This window comes from Odocoileus virginianus, unplaced genomic scaffold, assembly GCF_023699985.2.
Source record: "Odocoileus virginianus isolate 20LAN1187 ecotype Illinois unplaced genomic scaffold, Ovbor_1.2 Unplaced_Scaffold_40, whole genome shotgun sequence".
NCBI lineage: Eukaryota > Metazoa > Chordata > Mammalia > Artiodactyla > Cervidae > Odocoileus > Odocoileus virginianus.
Window position 1 is genome coordinate 173,909 of NW_027224302.1, and position 9,861 is coordinate 183,769.

Consider the following 9,861-nt stretch of genomic DNA (forward strand, 5'->3'; position numbering starts at 1 on the left):
GAGGGCTGAAGAATTGATGCATTTCAACTGCAGTGTTGGAGAAGACTCTTGAGAGTCCATTGGACTGCGAGGAGATCCAACCAGTCCATCCTAAAGGAAATCAGTCCTGAATGTTCACTGATGAAGCTGAAACTCCAACACTTTGGCCACCTGATGAGAAGAGCTGACTCATTTGAAAAGACCCTGATGCTGGGAAAGACTGAGGGCAGGAGGAGAAGGGGACGACAGAGAATGAGATGGTTGGATGGCATCACCGACTCAATGGACATGAGTTTGGGTAAACTCCAGGAGTTGGTGATGGACAGGGAGGCCTGGCGTGCTGCAGTCCATGGGGTCACAGAGTCAGACACGACTGAGCAACTGAACTGAACTGAATAGAATGAAAAATTAATGAAGATAAATTTCCCAAGGAAAGAGAAGATAAAACGTAAATATAATACAATGCATTCTGAAAAAAATAAAGTGTTTTCATTTAAAATAAGTAAAGAGATTTTTTTTAATTATCTGAAATGAAAATGTTACACTTAAGTGGAAACAAAGTTCTGCAGTTCCACCACATTTCCTTATACTGAGATGGGGTGCCCCAACAGAACTGAAAAGAGGCTAATGCATATAAAGTAACAAGTAGACATAAGTATTTTAGAAACCACCATGAAGACATAAAAATAGTTTTTCTTTTTCTTTGACTCTACAATACTCTTTCTAGGTATAGACATACGAAAATACTTTTAAAAGAGAACAATCATTACTTACATAAGTGTTCAACATAATTATTAAGATCTGTGGAAAATTTGGAAACTACATGGAATGTGCAACTTTGGAGAAATCAATTAAAATACACTTCATATATTTGATTAGTGTGTAGTTTTTAATAAGTGTTTTCTCAAAATTGTATAATATCATAGGAAAATTCTTATGTCATATCATTAATTGGGGAAATTTTAGATGCAAACATAAGTTATATGATTATTCTAATTTATTTTAATTAATTATTTTGTTATTCTATTTCTATTGATATATGATTTCTATATATATAAATAAAAAGCAAATATTTCACTATTAAATTGATAGTGTTGTAATTGAGTCTACCTTTCTTGATTTATTTTTTATTTTTATTAGTTGGAGGCTAGTTACTTTACAATATTGTAATGCTTTTTGCCATACATTGACATGAATCAGCCATGGATTTACATGTGTTCCCCATCCTGATCCCCCCTGCCACCTCCCTCCCCACTTTCTTGATATTTTACATGCTGAAGAAATGATTTAAATCTCAGATTGGTGAGAAAGAGAGGTGATTATATGGTTTCTAAGATCCACTTAAACCTGAGAGTCAAAATTATATGATTTCCTGAATAACAAAATCTTACCTATGAATGTGTCTGACATGGGTCCATGGCCAGAACCCTAGGTAGTTGTCAGTTCACCAATAAGTAAGTTGTAAGATTAAAAATGTCAACTAGCTCAACTACAGTAAATGTCTTTGCTGATTTATAGATGGCACATTTCCATAAGGCTTTCTTTTGAACCTTAAAAGTACTACCACATTTCTTGCATGCAGACGAATTCTATACAGGCTTACCTGTATGAATTCTTACCTCAGGCTAATAGGACCTCAGGGGTATTTCACCATCATTAGCAGATCCTGCCAACAACCCAATTATTTCATGTAACATAACTGAACTTTAGAAGATAAATTTTAGAGAATTCATTTTTCATTGTCATCTCTTTCTTGATCAACATGAAGACAAAACACTGTGCCAAGAGAACAAAAGAAGTTAACCATTTATGATTTTAGGTATTTGATAGCAAATGAGCCTAAGATGTACCCTGAATATTGATTATTGTATAAAGTCATCAGTTAGGGGGTTACTATTTGATTAAATTCTTTTCTTTACATACTTTAGTTTTGAAATTGAGCTACCATTTAACAAATCATATCTTGCTTCACTTCTGGAATTAGGTCAACATGACAATGATGAAAATAATTCTATTTTTCAATTATATTCAGAGTGTGTAGAATGCATTTATTTCAGTCATTTAAAATTATTCTTATAATATTCTTATGGAATGGAAAAATATGTATGAATGCATAATTTACAACAGGAAATATAGGACATGGAATTCTAATACTATTTTCAAAGGCAAAATAAGAACCCAGACCACTAAATCCTGGGTCTGGATACTTATCTTTATACTACTGTTTTATAAGCTAAGTGTTATTACAAGTTTAGGCTGTCACCAACCATGAGGCCTATAACTACGAACTAAAAGAAATACATTATGATACTTTAAATTTTCTAAAAAAAAATAAATTTAATTCAATTAACTTTGGGTATTCTCATGTTCACATTTGCTTGTGTTAATAAGAAGACAAATAAATTGTACAGAACTCCAGATTGAATCCAGAGAATTTGTCATGAAGGAAAAGAGTTTATGAATGTTGAAATCACATGACCAAACCTAGTTTGACTAGAGCCTTTAATATGATAGTGCCATAACAACATTTGTGATGGCAGATGCCAAAGAAAATCTGAATGAGGATTTAAAACTATCTAAACAATTGTGAGAAATACGGATTTTGTTAAAGTACTATAGTCAAAATCTCTTGACTCTTTCATATCTGAAATGAAAGCCAGATTCATATCAGAGAATTAGCATGTACTGACAGAGTCATCATTCCTAACCAATAAAATGTTGAAATCCATTCACAACAGCCCATTGAGTGGTCATCCAGTCTCTACTTAAATAGCTACTGTGCTGATAGAGTGGTTGTTTTAGAATCCCTACACCTGTGTATTCCAGCTCCCCAGAGGCTAAAGTAGCAGGCTATGGATAGAGACTCTGTTTGATCTAAATCTGAAAACGTTGTCTATGAAAGAAATTTTTCAAAAAAAGGAGTGCCTGGAATTATATCAGGAAATCCTGTCTTTAGAATACAAATTCAAGGGCAGAATGTAGTAAAGCCCTGGACAAAGAGCCACTCAGACTCTCAAATTTGAGCAATAAACTGGAATGAAAGTAAAAGTTATTGTATAAATGGATAATATCACAGTTGATCAGAAACTAGGTGAGGGATGGTATGACTTTTGGTAGGTCCTAATTTCAAAAAAGTCCATCTACCTGCCAGTGTTCTTATGGGCATCTTCATGCTTTTCAATAGGTAGAGAAACCTGTCCTCAAAGTAACAAAGCACACAGTGTAGAGTTCATATTGTATTAGTGCATTCCGAAGACTTCCTAGTAGGATATCTAAGTTGTTTACCAGGAATGGAAAACTTTGGGGAGGTGGGCTGTGGTCTCATAACTCCTCCAATTTTACTACCAATTGAAGTAGAAGTTAATATAAATATTTACAACAATAAACACATTGACTTGGCAGAATCACAGAACTTGGAAACACCTTTCAATTACTTAAATAAACCTCATGTAGAAATAGGGAAATCTGCTAAATTTATAGAGGAAGATGAGGGCATAGTGTGAAATAATACTCATGTCTCCTGATCCCGAAGGTAGTGTTCTTACTCGTTGTTACAACTTCATAACCTTAAAATGTTTGCTAAATATTGTTAGATCACAGAATCCATTGACTTCTTAAATTAGACATACAGTACCCATGAAGTGAGAAGCTAGATCATTATGTCAAAAGAGGCATGAATGCAAAAGACACTAAGCCTTTTCTGACCAGCTCATTGATAAGTGTGAGGTCAAATGTAGATAAAAGTGTCCTCCTTTAACAAGTGGTGCTGGGAAAACTGGTCAACCACCTGTAAAAGAATGAAACTAGAACATTTTCTAACACCATACACAAAAATAAACTCAAAATGGATTAAAGATCTAAATGTAAGACCAGAAACTATAAAACTCCTAGAGGAGAACATAGGCAAAACACTCTCCGACATAAATCACAGCAGGATCCTCTATGACCCACATCCCAGAATTTTGGAAACAAAAGCAAAAATAAACAAATGGGACCTAATGAAACTTAAAAGCTTTTCCACAACAAAGGAAACTATAAGCAAGGTGAAAAGACAGCCCTCAGATTGGGAGAAAATAATAGCAAATGAAGCAACAGACAAAGGATTAATTTCAAAAATATACAAGCAACTCCTCCAGCTCAACTCCAGAAAAATAAATGATCCAATCAAAAAATGGGCCAAAGAACTAAACAGACATTTCTCCAAGGAAGACATACGGATGGCTAAAAAACACATGAAAAGATGCTCAACATCACTCATTATCAGAGAAATGCAAATCAAAACCACAATGAGGTACCATTACACGCCAGTCAGGATGGCTGCTATCCAAAAGTCTACAAGCAATAAATGCTGGAGAGGGTGTGGAGAAAAGGGAACCCTCTTACACTGTTGGTGGGAATGCAAACTAGTACAGCCGCTATGGAAAACAGTGTGGAGATTTCTTAAAAAACTGGACATAGAACTGCCATATGACCCAGCAATACCACTTCTAGGCATACACACCAAGGAAACCAGATCTGAAAGAGCCACATGCACCCCAATGTTCATCGCAGCACTGTTTATAATTGCCAGGACATGGAAGCAACCTAGATGCCCATCAGCAGATGAATGGATGAGGAAGCTGTGGTACATATACACCATGGAATATTACTCATCCGTTAAAAAGAATTCATTTGAATCAGTTCTAATGAGATGGGTGAATCTGGAGCCCATTATACAGAGCGAAGTAAGCCAGAAAGAAAAAGACCATTACAGTATACTAACACATATATATGGAATTTAGAAAGATGGTAACGATAACCCTATATGCAGAAAAAGAAAAAGAGACTCAGATGTATAGAACAGACTTGTGGACTCTATGGGAGAACCCGGGGGTGGGATGTTTCAAGAGAACAGCATCGAAACATGTATATCTAGGGTGAAACAGATCACCAGCCCAGGTTGGATGCATGAGACAAGTGCTCAGGCCTGGTGCACTGGGAGGACCCAGAGGGATGGGGTGGAGAGGGAGGTGGGAGGGGGGACCGGAATGGGGAATACATGTAAATCCATGGCTAATTCAATGTATGACAAAAACCACTGCAATGCTGTAAAGTAATTAGCCTCCAACTAATAAAAATAAATGGAAAAAAAATAAAGAAGAAAATCATAAATTAAGATTTATGTCCATTTTGTGGAGAAGAATACAAAAATTTTTGAGACACCATTCAATCCTTTCCAATATGTGTTTTATTCTGGATAGGAAAACAAGATTTTAAAACATGCAGTATTCCTAAAATAAGTAGGTAGTGTCATGACATTCTAAATATATTTTCATTGGATGTTTTCTACCTTTGCCAACTGAGCCTAAAGCTTAGACGAAGAAGAAACTGTTGGGGAGAAGAGTAGAAATTGTCCCAAAATTGAACTTTCTAGACGGTGTGAAACCTGACAGAATAAATAGAAAAAATTCAAATTATTACTGAAATCAATATTTATGTTGCCAGGTTTTAAAGTGTACTTAAAAAATGTTTGAAAGTTAAGTCATTGGAAATGTATGGAATTTTACCACAGTGATATGATAGAGCACATGAAAAAGTGGAAGAAAAAACAACACCTGTATGTAAAGCACTCATAACTATAACATAAATAACTAACAAAGTTAATATTTGTAGCAAATTTAAATATGTTTTATATATTTATATATTAAATATGTATTTAATGTAGATAGAGTCAATCAGAATTTTCAGTAAAAATTCCCTTCAATAGATCAAGAATTCAATCTGTAGAGTTGTTTCTATGTTCCATACATTGTGCAAGGAAAAGAGAACACAGACAACTAAGTAACTTTTCATGACCTCAGGGAAATTACACATTAATAAACATCGAGTTTAGCATACTAACAAAGACTTTTATCTCTTCATTTGATATCTACCCAAAGTTGAAAATTAACTAAAGTTCAATCTTTGTCCTTCTGTGTTGCTATTACAGAATATCATGGACTGGATGATTTAAACCATACACACTTATTTTTCACAGGTAGGGAGGCTCAGAAGCCCAAGATTAATGTCCCAGAAGATTCCCAGAGCTGGGGAGGTCCCCTTCCTAGTTCATGAAGTGAAATGACGTGAAGTCGCTCAGTCATGTCCTACTCTTTGCGAGCCCATGGGTGGAGAAGCCTCTGTGTTCCTCCAGGCAAGATTACTGGAATGGATTTTCCAGGCAAGAGTACTGGAGTGGGTTGCCATTTCCTTCTCTAGAGGATCTTCCCAACCCAGGAATCAAATCCAGGTCTCCCGCATTGTAGGCAGACACTTTACCATCTGAGCTACCAGGGAAGTTTATAGACTGCCCTTTTTTCCTATGTCCTCACATGGCAGAAGGGTCAAGTGAAGTCTCAGAAGTCTCTTTATAAGGACATTAACTTCACTTGTCAGGGAACAACCTTCATTAGCTAACATTTCCTAAAGCTCCTCTCCAACTTCACCACATTAAAAAGGAACTTGATGTAAAGTAATTAGCCTCCAACTAATAAAAATAAAGAAAAAAAAAGGAACTTATTTATGATTTTGGAGAGGGACACACATTTTCAGTCTACAACAGTACCTGAAACTGGAGAAATAAATTACAGAACATCTGATCGACCCAAATGATTGGTTCTATTTAGTGAATAGTATCGTGTTTGAGAATTCTTTGAGATAATGTAAGGAATCTTCATGTAACAGTGATGAAAAATTGAGATAGGATGTTTTTCTCATATACTGTGATTTATTAAAAACACCTACCACTTCATAGCTATAGTCCCTCATGAATTCAGTCTAAGTAAGGGAGGAAGAATAATAAGCTTCTTTGACCACATGATTCTACCTAGAAGTGGATAATATTTTGCTTCAAATTTCATTCAGAGAGGCAGAGAATTTATGAAAGAGGACTTTGCTAAATAAAGCAATATATTCTGACCTCTTTATTACCTAATAATTTGTATTTTATTAATGAGATATAAGAATAGCATATGCTGTTACCATTTTTAATGTCTACATCACCCAAAATATCTTGTATCAAGCTCTATAGTTCATCTTTGAAGTTCATGGATTATGGTTTATGCAAAATTTACACATGAAAGTCAGAATCTCGCCCTCCATAGACACCTATGTAAAACTATAAACAAAAAAGGTGATGAAGATACTGAAAAATAGCAGAAGTATTGTTGGATATTCTAAACTAGATGGAAATATTACTGGATCATCTCTATGAAAATATAGTGCAAACAAATCTGTTCTACTTGAGATATTTTGATTACCCAGTTGGGAATATCAGTAAGATTTACTTATATATCTATATTTGCACTTTGTTCATTTTGATTATTTTTATAAATTTAGCCTTCTTATGATTAAAATATAGAACTCTGAAACATCATTCTCCTTTGATGTTACCATTTTAAGCAATATAAAGAAAAATATATGCAAAATATCTTGCAGATATAAAATACAATATATATCTCTTATATTAATACAGGCGGCTATGTGTAGAGAAGAATCAAGGAAATTTTTATGTTACATATTTTTTTTCTGAAATCTGGAATGTGTTCTATCAAATCTGAAAAAGATTACAATATTTATTTATAGGAAAAGCATGAGAAAATCAATAAGAAAAATATATTTAAAGTACTAACTATTGTTTACCTCATCATAGAGAAGATAAATCAATAGAATGAATAGTGACATTTTATACACCCAACTGTATGTATTTTCTAAGAAACTGAAAATCTTAACAATGTTATTTCAAAATCAATATATACTTTGGACTAGGAAATAGTGAAAATCTTTGAAGTATGCTGTGATGATTGGAAGCATTCACGTAAATGTTCAGGCATACTTCTTTTTAAATCTGAGATGCTTACTACAGTTAAGTAATCACAAAAGACTTTCATGGAAAGACTATTCTTCACTGACAATAGGTGATATGTTTCTCTACTGCCTGCCTCATTTTCTTTTTCTGATCCAGAGCTTTTTCATGGCATTTTTCATCTCTCCATTTCTCAGAGTATAGATTAGAGGGTTCAGCATAGGGGTGATAATGGTATAAAACACAGTCAAGGATTTATCAATGGGTAAGGTGGAAGGAGGTCTCACATACATAAAAATACAGGGCACAAAGAAGAGGACAACCACAGTAATGTGGGAGCCACAGGTGGATAAGGCTTTGTGCCTGCCTTCCTGGCTAAGATTCTTCAGGGAGTACAGAATGACCCCATAGGAGATGAGTAACAGTGTGAAGATGACCATACAGATCGCCCCATCATTGGCCAGCACTATGAGGGCAATAACATGGGTGTCAACGCAGGCAAGTTCTAACAAGGGGTACATGTCACAGATGAAGTGGTCAATGACATTTGGGCCACAATAGGGAAGGTTGTAAACAGAGAGAGGATGAATTATAGCATGCAAAAACCCACCAACCCAGGCCAAGAGTAGCAGCAAGAACACACTCGCTTATTCATGATTGTCAGATAATGCAAGGGTTTACAGATGGCCACATAGCGGTCATAGGCCATGACCACCAGGAGGCATATATCAGCGCCACCAAATAAGTGTCCTATAAACAGCTGGGTCATACAAGCTTGGAAGGAAATGGTTTTCTTCTCACACAGCAAGTCTATAATCATATTTGGAGTGACTGTAGTTGAATAAACAGCATCCATAAATGATAAGTAGCCAAGAAAGAAGTACATAGGGGCATCCAGTGTTGAGCTGACCACCACAGTCATGACAATGAGTAAGTTGCCCACCATTGTCACAATGTAGATAAGCAGGAAAATGACAAATAATATTTTCTGACCCTGGACACTCTGAGTGAGCCCCAAGAGGACAAACTCAGTTACGTTGTTCCTTTGTTCCATAGATTCTTTCTGTATATCTTTTTTCACTATTCAAGACAAAGTTATCTGTAAATAAACTTATTAATAGTGATTTTCCTAAGTCTTAAGATATGTGTTTATTCATTTAACCAATGGGCTGTATGGTTCATAATAATGATCCAGTATTTTCAGAGATTATAATACAAATCTGCTTAAAACACTGTCCCAAACCTCAAATCTTACATAGAAGCAAGTTATCAAGATACATTAGTGAGAAAAGAGCAAAATTTAAGTAAATGTTTTGCCACAGTCTCTTTCTACCCAGAAGCTAATAAAATTGCACAAATAATTATTACCTTATAAACAATAATTAAAACTTTAATTAAAAAGTAAAGCAATATTTTCTTTATTTTTTTCCATTTATTAAAGAGATAACTTTCTCCATTCTAGGTGTGGAAAAATCTTCTTAACCAATCACTGTCATTTCAAATAGCTATATTTGACAATTTCAAATTTACTTATTAGGATTTAGGAAAACATACAATAATGTCAATTGACAAAAGTAGTTTTTTGAAAGATTTACATTTTAGGAGATACACATAGAGTTAATATCCAAAACAGATACATGTTTCTAAGCAGTTCACAAATTAAAAAGGTAAAAAACATATATAAAATAAATTTAAATTATCAACATCCAATTAAAGAAGAATACATCTAAATGGACAAGAAGCATATGATAGGATGCTGAAGCTCATCTGTGAACAGAAAAGTTGGAATTGAAGTAATGGTTTGTTGACTACAGTATTATTTGTTTTCTTGAAAATCACTGAATCAGGGTTTACAGATGCTATATCATCTTTAATTTTCAACAGATTAACATACAATGTTTAGAGACCATGTTAATTGAAACTTTACATATATCTGCCCATAAAATATCTCCAAATTATTACTCTTGAAATTAATTTCTAAGAAAACTTCGTTAGAGAAGAAAATTTTATTCCAGAAGAATATGAAAACATCCAAAAAGAGTATTGCAAAATAGCATCAA

At 34.4% G+C, this 9,861-nt stretch overlaps 1 pseudogene; it reads right to left on the reverse strand.

Moving 5' to 3' along the window:
• Positions 1-7,938: 7,938 nt before the first annotated feature.
• Positions 7,939-8,855, reverse strand: LOC110151790 (olfactory receptor 4A47-like; annotated as a pseudogene).
• Between the last annotated feature and the right edge of the window lie 1,006 nt (positions 8,856-9,861).